This window comes from Eleutherodactylus coqui, chromosome 5, assembly GCF_035609145.1.
Source record: "Eleutherodactylus coqui strain aEleCoq1 chromosome 5, aEleCoq1.hap1, whole genome shotgun sequence".
In the NCBI taxonomy this organism is placed as follows: Eukaryota; Metazoa; Chordata; class Amphibia; order Anura; family Eleutherodactylidae; genus Eleutherodactylus; species Eleutherodactylus coqui.
In genome coordinates, this window is record NC_089841.1 from 128,774,799 (window position 1) to 128,786,509 (window position 11,711).

The following is an 11,711-nucleotide window of genomic DNA, read 5'->3' on the forward strand; positions in this document are numbered from 1 at the left end:
TCGCTGCGATTTTCTCGCAACGATATTGCGTCATCTGTGTGGAGGCGTCCCTAGTGACTTTAGTCCCTACATTTTCCCGATTGGAAGGGCTTCATAAGTCAGATCCCAACCACTCAAAATGTTATGGAATATTCTAATGACATCCTGTAATAGGAATATATGTTGCATTAGGGAGGGTGGGAGAGATTACAATCACTTTGTGCAATAATTGTGCACTTTATTGTATTCCTATGAAATAATGCTTGTCACATGTATTCACTGGGCATTGTAAACAAAAAAGCAATAAAATCAATTGCTATTTTGGAATGCTCCGTGTTTGCTGAACATTGTAACAGAAAACAATCTGAAAATATGACTAAAAAGGAGTCTGTGCCAGCAGTACATAGAGCCACTGTGGCTCTGTATAACAGAGCCATATGCACTGTATGAAGTATATTAAGTTGGAGGCAAACAAAAGCAGAATGGTAATAGGTGCCATTTTACAATGCTGTAAAATTTGAAGCTTCAACACATCCATAATACAGAGATCTGCACGCAGCTTTACTGTCACTTACCAACAAAGTTTACAGAAAACTAATAGTAAATATAAAGTACTAGTAATTATTAGGAAATTATAGTACCAGTGTTTCTGCTGGCGCAATGTGCCACACAGCTCTGCTACATGCACATCACATGCACAGCACTACTACATACATTCTTCATCCCATACAACAGGGAGGGATCAAAAGCAGGACAGCACTCAGGATGAAGGACCTGCGATGACGTCACCATAATGCTCCCCTCCTGAGCAAATGATGGTGACATAATCACAGATCCTTCATCCCTAGTGAATCAGTTACATGCTCCAACTCTGATCACACGACGTTGACGTCATCACAGGTTCTTCATTTCTGTGCAGATTATGGGCAGACTAGATCCTCTACAAACCCCCTGTGGCCTCAGTTGCTATGAAATACTAATGAACATCTAGCCGGACAGCAGCCATGTGCCTACAGAACCTGTGATGATGTCACCATCATGCGATCAGGGGCAGAGCACGTAACTCACTCCCTCACTCACTGATGGACAGGTGGTCGTTAGTATTTTGACTAGTAATTATTATGAAATTATAGCACCAATGTTTCTGGGGGCACAATGCGCCACAAAGCTCTACTACATGCAAGTCATACACACAGCTCTGATACATGTATATCACTTGTACATACTACTAAATACATTTTTCATCCCATAAAACAGGGATTACAAGCAGCACAGCAGAGTCCTGCACACATTGATCACCCCCTAGTCATGTGACCCCAGACTCCTCCCACACAGGTGACTGATCACATTAGGGTGACATCATGACAGGCCCTGTAAGCACACAGCTGCTGTGAGCATATTTGTACTTTCCGCTTAGGTTAAGCAGCGCTGCTGATTAGAGTCACCTGATTGGCTCTTCCGTACCACGTGACTACACAGCGTGCACACGGATTGCCTTCAGCAGCCGTGCACCCTGAGAGCTGTGCCCGCGCCTCACGTGACCTGTGACGTCACCGACACTTGAATTTGCCCGCGGATTCCGATCTACAGAGGAAGCTGATGGTTGGAGCCTTTTATACAACTTACAACGTGGGAGAGGAAGATTTGTGCGCTGCTACGTGTGGTGAGTACCCACCTGAGATTTGTGCGCTGTGCGCTGCTACGTGTGGTGAGTACCCACCTGAGATTTGTGCGCTGTGTGCTGGTACGTGTGGAGACGCGGCCACCTGAGATTTGTGCGCTGTGCGCTGCTACGTGTGGAGACGCGGTTACCTGAGATTTGTGCGCTGTGCGCTACGCTGTGGAGACGCCGTCACCTGAGATTTGTGCGCTGCTACGTGTGGAGACGCGGTCACCTGAGATTTGTGCGCTGTGTGCTGCTACGTGTGGAGACGCCGTCACCTGAGATTTGTGCGCTGCTACGTGTGGAGACGCGGTTACCTGAGATTTGTGCGCTGTGCGCTGCTACGTGTGGAGACGCCGTCACCTGAGATTTGTGCGCTGCTACGTGTGGAGACGCGGTCACCTGAGATTTGTGCGCTGTGCGCTGCTACGTGTGGAGACGCGGTCACCTGAGATTTGTGCGCTGCTACGTATGGAGACGCGGTTACCTGAGATTTGTGCGCTGCTATGTGTGGAGACGCAGTTACCTGAGATTTGTGCGCTGCTACGTGTGGAGACGCGGTCACCTGAGATTTGTGCGCTGTGTGCTGCTACGTGTGGAGACGCGGTTACCTGAGATTTGTGCGCTGCTACGTGTGGAGACGCCGTCACCTGAGATTTGTGCGCTGCTACGTGTGGAGACGCGGTCACCTGAGATTTGTGCGCTGTGTGCTGCTACGTGTGGAGACGCCGTCACCTGAGATTTGTGCGCTGTGCGCTGCTACGTGTGGAGACGCCGTCACCTGAGATTTGTGCGCTGCTACGTGTGGAGACGCGGTTACCTGAGATTTGTGCGCTACTATGTGTGGAAACGCGGTTACCTGAGATTTGTGCGCTGTGCGCTGCTACGTGTGGAGACGCGGTTACCTGAGATTTGTGCGCTGCTACGTGGGGAGACGCGGCTACCTGAGATTTGTGCGCTGTGCGCTGCTACGTGTGGAGACGCGGTCACCTGAGATTTGTGCGCTGTGTGCTGCTACGTGTGGAGACGCCGTCACCTGAGATTTGTGCGCTGTGCGCTGCTACGTGTGGAGATGCGGTCACCTGAGATTTGTGCGCTGCTACGTGTGGAGACGCGGTTACCTGAGATTTGTGCGCTGCTATGTGTGGAGACGCAGTTAACTGAGATTTGTGCACTGTGCGCTGCTACGTGTGGAGACGCGGTTACCTGAGATTTGTGCGCTGCTACGTGTGGAGACGCGGTTACCTGAGATTTGTGCGCTGTGCGCTGCTACGTGTGGAGACGCGGTTACCTGAGATTTGTGCGCTGTGCGCTGCTACGTGTGGAGACGCGGTTACCTGAGATTTGTGCGCTGTGCGCTGCTACGTGTGGAGACGCGGTTACCTGAGATTTGTGCGCTGTGCGCTGCTACGTGTGGAGACGCGGTTACCTGAGATTTGTGCGCTGCTACGTGTGGAGACGCGGTTACCTGAGATTTGTGCGCTGTGCGCTGCTACGTGTGGAGACGCGGTTACCTGAGATTTGTGCGCTGTGCGCTGCGCTGTGCGCTACGTGTGGAGACGCGGTTACCTGAGATTTGTGCGCTGTGCGCTGCTACGTGTGGAGACGCGGTTACCTGAGATTTGTGCGCTGCTACGTGTGGAGACGCGGTTACCTGAGATTTGTGCGCTGTGCGCTGCTACCTGTGGAGACGCGGTCACCTGAGATTTGTGCGCTGTGCGCTACGTGTGGAGACGTGGCCACCCGAGATTCGTGCGCTACGTGTGGCGAGTACTTTTTTTTGCAGATTTGTGCGCTACGTATGGAGACGCGGCCACCCGAGATTTGTGCGCCTTTTTGCAAACTTACGTGTGGAGAGGATCCTGATGTTTGGACGCGTTTTGAGAAGAATTTCGCTTCGCTCGGACACAAGCTGACATAACTCGTCGAGGTAAGCTGCTGCATCTGCCAAAATTTTCATTGCGTGCATCTGCTCATACGTGCTTATTTTGCGCATATTTACAGGTTTTCGCTTGCATCTGCTCATATGCGTATATATTTGCAGGTTTTCGATTGCATCTGCTCATATGTGTACCTGCATGTATGTACATCGAATTTGGACAATAATTAGCTGTGTTAAATTTTCATCTTATAGGCCGGATAACAGATTACATAAAATTTTTGAATTTTTATTTTTTATTTGGTATTTTTGGATACACTAAGCTTTTATTTATTTTCTTGCAAACGTACAGGTGCCATCACAATACTGTACCAAATTAGTACACAGCTAATAAAGCTTCGGAAAAACATACCAATTGTCCAAATGAGATGTCTGGATCTATTAGGCCTCATGTCCACGGGGAAAATCAGGCCCGCTACGGATTCTCCATGGAGAATCTGCAGCGGGTCCCTCCTGCCCCGCGGACATGAGCGCTGAAAATAAGAATAAATCAGAATAAACTCACCTCTCGCACGCTCCGGATACTTCCTTCGCCGCGGCGTCATCTTCTCTGCGTCGCGGCCGGATCTTCTTTCTTTGGCCCGGCGGATGCGCAGGATGATGTCGGTGACGTGCCCGCGCATGCACCGTCCCGAAGCAAAATGATCCGGCTGCGACTGAGAGAAGATGACGCGGCGGCGAAGAGAAGAAACGGAGCGGGTGAGTAAAATCTGATTTTTGTCTCCCGCGGATCCGGACGGCTTCCATAGGCTTCAATAGAAGCCCGCGGGAGCCGTCCCCGCGGGAGACCCGCATGAAAATGGAGCATGGTCCAGATTTTTTCATGCTCCATTTTTTTTTAAATCACTTTTATTGACCATCCGCGGGTATTTATCTACCCCGCGGGTGGTCAATGCATCCCTATGGGGTGCGGATCCGCGGGCAGGAGAAGAGCTAAAATCTGCTGCGGATTTTAATTCTTCTTTTGCCCGTGGACATGAGCCCTTAAAGTTGTGGTGAAGAAAAGCAGGGACAGTATGTAGCTTATAGCGGTTTAGAGATTTATTAGCCACAAAGTACGCAAACCACCAGAATAAAGCAAACTTTTTTCCTTCTTCTTTACAGGTGAGCTGATAAGTTATTTCAAGATTACCACACTGCGTTTGCTCACAATCATTGTTGAAGCAGCAGAGAGACTGACGGTCCTAGATGTTGGCTCAGTAGGACGCTTTCAAGATGGGCATGTTTGCAAATCGTAGTGATTCTTACATTGTTTTTTCTGTGCCTTGTTGTACTTCGTTTAAGTGGTAAAAATGGGCAGTTAGAAGTTGTGTATATTAATTAAAATTAAGAATATTGACAACATTTTGAATAACTTGTAATTTTTTAACATTTGCAAATGTTATATCTCATATGTGCAAGCATACTCTACAAATCTTTGCCAACATATATTTCCATCTGTTCACTTTATTCTGGACGCACATTTGCAAAAACATCCTTTGTTTGGAACCATTTAGGAGACATTCAAGTTGAACCTTACTTTTCCTCATTTTGATAAACCCTTTTTTCTCCACCGAGCCAAGATTGCAAAGGCTCGTGGGTTTCAGAATTCATACCCCCTAAAATGGCCCTATTTTACAAAGCACACCCCTTAATGTGTTCACTGAGGGGTGTCAGGAGTATTTAGATCCCACATTTTCAGGCATTAATGCAATTTAGATTAAAAAAAAAAAAAAAAGGTCTTTATGTCGGCTACTGTGCTATTCTAAACTTTTTTTCACCCTAAATCCTTTTTCATGTGCACTGACACCCCAAAATGGATACCCCTGTTTGTATTGTTTTCAGAAATGTACCCATTGTGGCCCTAATGTTATGTCAGTATGCACAAATGGGACCCAAAATGTAATCAGTACTATGTGGCTTTCTGAACAGACTGTTATGATCGTGTGGGCAGATTTAGCAGACTGCCAACACCATCGTGACCAAAAGGAGTAGTAGTCTAGTAGTATACATGCACACAGGAAATTCACATGGAATCCATGCCACTGACCCTGTGCTAAAAGGGGGGGGGAGGGGGAGTCGACAGTGGCCCAACCTAAGCGTAGACATCGCCCAAATAAGAGGGCAGCCCAGCGGTCTTCGGAACTGGGCTATAGCTGATCCTAGGAGCCACAGAACAGGACACACGCATGGCATATAACAGAGACAGAACAGAATACACAGAGATAGAAAACACTGCATACAGAAGCCAAAAATGCAACCACTACTAACAGATAGGCTGATTATAAAGAACAGGTATTACTTGACATTTTAGACAAAATGTGAAGCTAGCGGGCGAACTTCTAAGCTCCTGGTTATACCGCTATTCCCTACACTAACCATGAGTCCAGGAGACCCAGACAACATTCACACAGGAGATGAGGTAACACTAAACTGACAGAACGTAAACGTACAAACGGGCATGACACTGCAAGACACAGATCACACAGAAAGCTTGCATCTGGGACAGGACAGAGCAGGGGGCACACTGCCAACTGCAAGTGGAGCAGGACATAGCATGGGGCACACCGCCAACTATCAAATATAGTGAAAACCACACAGACAATACCCCTACCTCACATGCACACAGGTGAAACTCACAGTAAGTCAATGTGTCCTCATACCAAGGGGAATAGACAGCTACACAAGGTGAGATAGGAGACTGTGTCAAGTTACACTAACTGACACACAGAGCAGACAAGACGTACGGAGGCCACAGCTGTAAAGGGAATGCATATAACGGAGCCGAGGACTACAGGTGTCCAAACCGTCTTGGGGAAGCTGAGAGACATATAACTACTTACAAGTTCTGCGTGGGAAAAAGGCAGATACCTCAAGACAAGGATTTATAACTGCTCAGTCTGAAACACAGACTGCCAAGAGCTGGGTTTATATGTATGCACAGAGCCAGGAGATTGGCTTGCAGGAAGTAACCACACCCAGGCAGCTCAATCAATTAACCCTCTCAGGGCTGTGCTGCTAGTAAACTGAAGCTTTGAGCAACATATACCAGCAGCAGACGTAACAGACATTTTGCTTGAAGGCCTTTAAAGCCCCATAGCACAGTTGTAGAGCTCTTGAGCAGCCACAAAATTTTAACAATACACCCCTTAATTAGTTTACCTAGGGGTATACTGCCCACTTGGCCTGTAGCAGCAGCCACAATGCATACTCGAGTATAGCCGATCCAAGTGTTAGCCAAGGTACCTAATATTACCCCTTGGCTCATACTCAAGTCAATAATTGACCCCAGGTTTTTGGGGTAAAAGTTGGTACCTTGGCTTATACTCAGGTCGGCTTAGACCGAAGTATATCTGATTACATACAAAAACCTAATGAAATAAGAGCAATCGTTGCATGCAAAGCATTGACCCTTTCCAATCCATTTATTTTTTCTCACCCATTCTCCCCAGCTCCAAATAAATTGGTGCTGGGGAGAATGGGTGAGAAAAAATACATTTTCCCTGCACCCTCCTGATCTGACAGAGTTCAGGAGGGTGCAGGGAGGGACCTGCTTACCTGTCCGGTGTCTTCCGTATTCTCCTTCTGCCTCCCGACTCGGCGATCATGTGACTGCTGGGGTCAGGTGACACCTGGCGGTCACATGATCGCCGGCCGGAATCTATGCATTACATAGCGCTAATTGAGCGCTATGTAATGTGTAAAGGAGAAGGTAGAAAGGGTGAAAAACCCTTTCTGCCTTCTCCTCGGGGGTCCTCGATGAGGACCAGTGCAGGAGTGCATCTGCACCCGATGTGTCTGACTATCGGGTGCAGATCCACTCCTGCACTGCAGTGTGGGGCCTGCCCCGACATTGGAGCTGTGGAGGGAAATTATGATGTCGGGGCAGGCCCGACATTGGACTAGAAAGGGTTAACAGCGGGAATCTGTTGTCTCACCCATCCCCTCTGTGGCTGCGGGAGGCCAACAGTCATTAGCAACAGTCTTCAGCAGTAGATGGTGTGGGCTCAGATCTGTAGGATGCAAATGCAAGTCCATTCCAGAAAGCTGCTTCCTAACATATACATACATTCACGTGCTGCGGTGGCAAGGGGTTAAAAGTGTTCCCTGGGACTCCAGTACTGATGATCTATGCGCAGTCAAGTGGTGATCTGCCGCTCGGAATCTCTGCCAATCAGCTGATGACAAGTGCGCACCGCTGGCACATGACTCAGAGCTGTGGGAGCGGGCGAGTTCCGCACTGCTCTCTGCAGGCGGTCAGGTCGGGTCCCGTTGCGAGCAGCTGGATGCGACACGGCCGTCTGCAGGCGGCCTTAGGCCTCATGTCCACTGAAAAATACAATCCGCGTAGAATCAGCTTTCAATTCTATAATTTTTGCATGCAGATATCTGCACACATTGCTATCAATGTGATAGCAATGTGGCCGATCCGCGGTAAAATGGAGCATGCCTCGTTTTTTTCTCCCACGCGTGAAAAACGCAATTCTATTAAAATTCCATCCGCGGGTGCAAAAATCAGTTTAATGGACCGCGGATGGCCAATGATTCCCTAGGGGCAAATCCGCTGCGGAAACCGCAATTCCATTTTGCTAGTGGACATGAGGCCTTAAGGCTCCTTCCCACAGACGGATCTATTCAACCTAATAGCTCAATGCTTACGGTGCGGAATTTCACAGCGGAATTCCGCACCGTAAAATCACCCGTCCTCACCCACGGCATGCTCTATTTGCCGCGGGTATACGCACGGATGGCTTCCATTGCAGTCTGTGGAAGCCGTCCATTCACGCTATCTTCCGCTGTAGCACAGCGGAAAATAGCATGAAACCACCTCTACGCCTACCGCGTCACATGCCGCTGCGGTGCGTCACACGCTCTATTGCCCATGCGCGCTGAGGCGTCATGCGGGACTCTGGAACCAGAGGTAAGTATTGGGGTCTCTTGGGGCCGCCGTGATGGTCTCCGCCCCGGAATTCCATGGCGGAGCTCGTCACAGCCGTGTGCAGCCGGCTTTACAGCGTGGGTAATCAGGAGTCTGAAAACATAAATAAGGTAAAACAAAAAAACAAATTCAAATCACGTTTTATTATTTATTAAACATGTGGATTTTACACCAAGTGTCATTCCCTGATAAACCAAAGGCCGCTGTGTTTGGGTATCTTTTCTGTTTACTCAATCGGTGTAAAATATTGCGCAGTTTTTCAGGATCCTCCATCATAATTCTTTAAATGAAAAAGCTTATAAAAAAAAAAAAAAAGGTGAGTCACAGGCAAAAAGCAGTCCATAAAACGAAGGGTTTCAAGATTGCTGAACGTCGAGGGTCTCTTCACTGTCGGACAGCCTTCCCATTCTCAAGGACGTCAGATCTGCAGGAAATGATGAAAAATCAGCAGGTTAACAGTCACATCACACCAGTATTACTGATCCCTAGATCCGCTCCACCCACTTACATTGACCACTACTCCCCCAACCTGGTCAGAAGAATCATATTATTTATTTATATATATATATATATATATATATATATATATATATACACACACATACACGTACATACACACACACGTACATACATACATGCACGTACACACATACATGTATGTACACACGTACGTACGTACGTACGTACACACACGTACGTACACACACACACGTACGTACACACACACGTACGTACGTACACACACGTACGTACATACATGTAAGGACATACATACACGTACGTACACACACGTACGTACATACACATACATACATACACACACGTACATACATACATACACGTACATACATACACGTACATACATACATACACACACGTACGTACATACACACGTACGTGCATACATGTAAGTACATACACACACGTACGTACATACATACACACACGTACGTACATACATACACACACGTACATACATACACACACGTACATACATACATGTACGTACGTACATACACACACGTACATACATACACGTACGTACATACACACACGTACATACACACACGTACGTACACACACGTACGTACACACACGTACGTACACACACGTACGTACACACACGTACATACACACACGTACATACACACACACACACACATATATACACGTACATACATAAATACATACATGTACGTACATACATAAATACATACATGTACGTACGTACATACATACATACATGTACGTACATACATACACACACATACATACATGTACACAAATATATATACATATATGAACATATGCAAGCGAAAACCTGCAAATATGCGCAAAATGTGCACTTATGAGCAGATGCACGCAATGAAAATTTTGGCAGATGCAGCAGCTTACCTCGACGAGTTATGTCAGCTTGTGTCCGAGCGAAGCGAAATTCTTCTCAAAACGCGTCCAAACGTCAGGATCCTCTCCACACGTAAGTTTGCAAAAAGGCGCACAAATCTCGGGTGGCCGCGTCTCCACACGTAGCGCACAAATCTGCAAAAAAAAGTCAGGTTGCGTCAGGTGGCGTCGCGCAAATCTCAGGTGAGGTACTCACCACACGTAGCGCACAAATCTCAGGTAACCGCGTCTCCACACGTAGCAGCGCACAGCGCACGAATCTCGGGTGGCCACATCTCCACACGTAGCGCACAGCGCACAAATCTCAGGTGACCCCGTCTCCACACGTAGCGCACAGCGTAGCGCACAGCGCACAAATCTCAGGTAACCGCGTCTCCACACGTAGCAGCGCACAGCGCACAAATCTCAGGTGGGTACTCACCACACGTAGCAGCGCACAGCGCACAAATCTCAGGTGGGTACTCACCACACGTAGCAGCGCACAGCGCACAAATCTCAGGTGGGTACTCACCACACGTAGCAGCGCACAAATCTTCCTCTCCCACGTTGTAAGTTATATAAAAGGCTCCAACCATCAGCTTCCTCTGTAGATCGGAATCCGCGGGCAAATTCAAGTGTCGGTGATGTCACAGGTCATGTGAGGCGCGGGCACAGCTCTCAGGGTGCACGGCTGCTGAAGGCAATCCGCGTGCACGCTGTGTAGTCACGTGGTACGGAAGAGCCAATCAGGTGGCTCTAATCAGCAGCGCTGCTTAACCTAAGCGGAAAGTACAAATATGCCTGCTGTGAGGCTCTGCAGGTTTTTAATAAAGTGAAGGACCTGTGATGACGTCACTATCATGTGATCAGGGGTGGAACTCAGAGCCAGGGTGACTGATCCCATGATGGTGGCATCTTTATATGTAACTCACACAATCACTCACAGACAGGTGGTTGTTAGTATTTCATAGCAACTGAGGTCACAGGGGTTTCTAAGTGATGTAGTCTGCCCGTAATCTTCAGAGGGATGAAGGACATTGATGACATTACCATAATGTGACCAGGGGCAAAGCATGAACCTTATATCTAACTTTGAACTGTCAACAATTACTCCTAAATTATATTCTCTCAAAAGCCCCTAAATCATTCAAATTCCTACCTTATCAGTGAACTCTTATGTGTGCACCCATCTTACCAAACTGAAGGACTTAACAGGCATTGAAATTACTTTGTTCATGACATAATTTGCATTGCTATAACTTAAGTATCATATTTACTTTTTACTGAACTAGAATTAAAGGAACAGTAAACATACAAGTTAACGAGGCAACAAAAGAAAACAGTAAATCTGCAGAATGCCTTTGAAATCCTGAAACTAGAGTAATGAGAGATCTTCTCAAATTTCTTACTACATTCACCTGGAGCATTGGGAGACTTACAATTTAGCTAAAAGAATAGAAACCTGGCTCTGCGAATTCTCCATTGTAGACAGAGAAGTTTGGAAGCAACCCAATTCCTGCCCTTTCCTCAATGGCATTACATACACAGGCATAGCTCTGAAGTTTGGAGGAGGAGGGTGAAACAGAAGAAATATACAGGACACTGTTCTTTATTTTTTTGACCTTTGGATTTTGATTTGAAACCAAGTAGGATCAAGTAAGGGGGGTCGGGAAATTATCCTTCTTGTTTTATTGTGGATTAGTTTGTTGGTGTAGACACAGGACTGTGACTTGCTTTACACCAATAGACTTGTTATGTTACATACTGCAGCTTTAAAAGTAACCATAAACTGTATGTGTAGAAACCTGAGCATCTCTAGAATATTTATC

At 47.1% G+C, this 11,711-nt stretch overlaps 1 long non-coding RNA gene across 1 annotated transcript; it reads right to left on the reverse strand.

Annotated features, from left to right (window-relative positions):
- Positions 1-8,664: 8,664 nt before the first annotated feature.
- On the reverse strand, positions 8,665-10,523 carry LOC136626955 (uncharacterized). The gene is made up of 3 exons (XR_010792720.1): positions 10,415-10,523; positions 9,895-10,038; positions 8,665-8,923 (listed from the first exon to the last, which is right to left on the reverse strand). It is a non-coding gene; the product is annotated as an uncharacterized lncRNA (long non-coding RNA).
- Between the last annotated feature and the right edge of the window lie 1,188 nt (positions 10,524-11,711).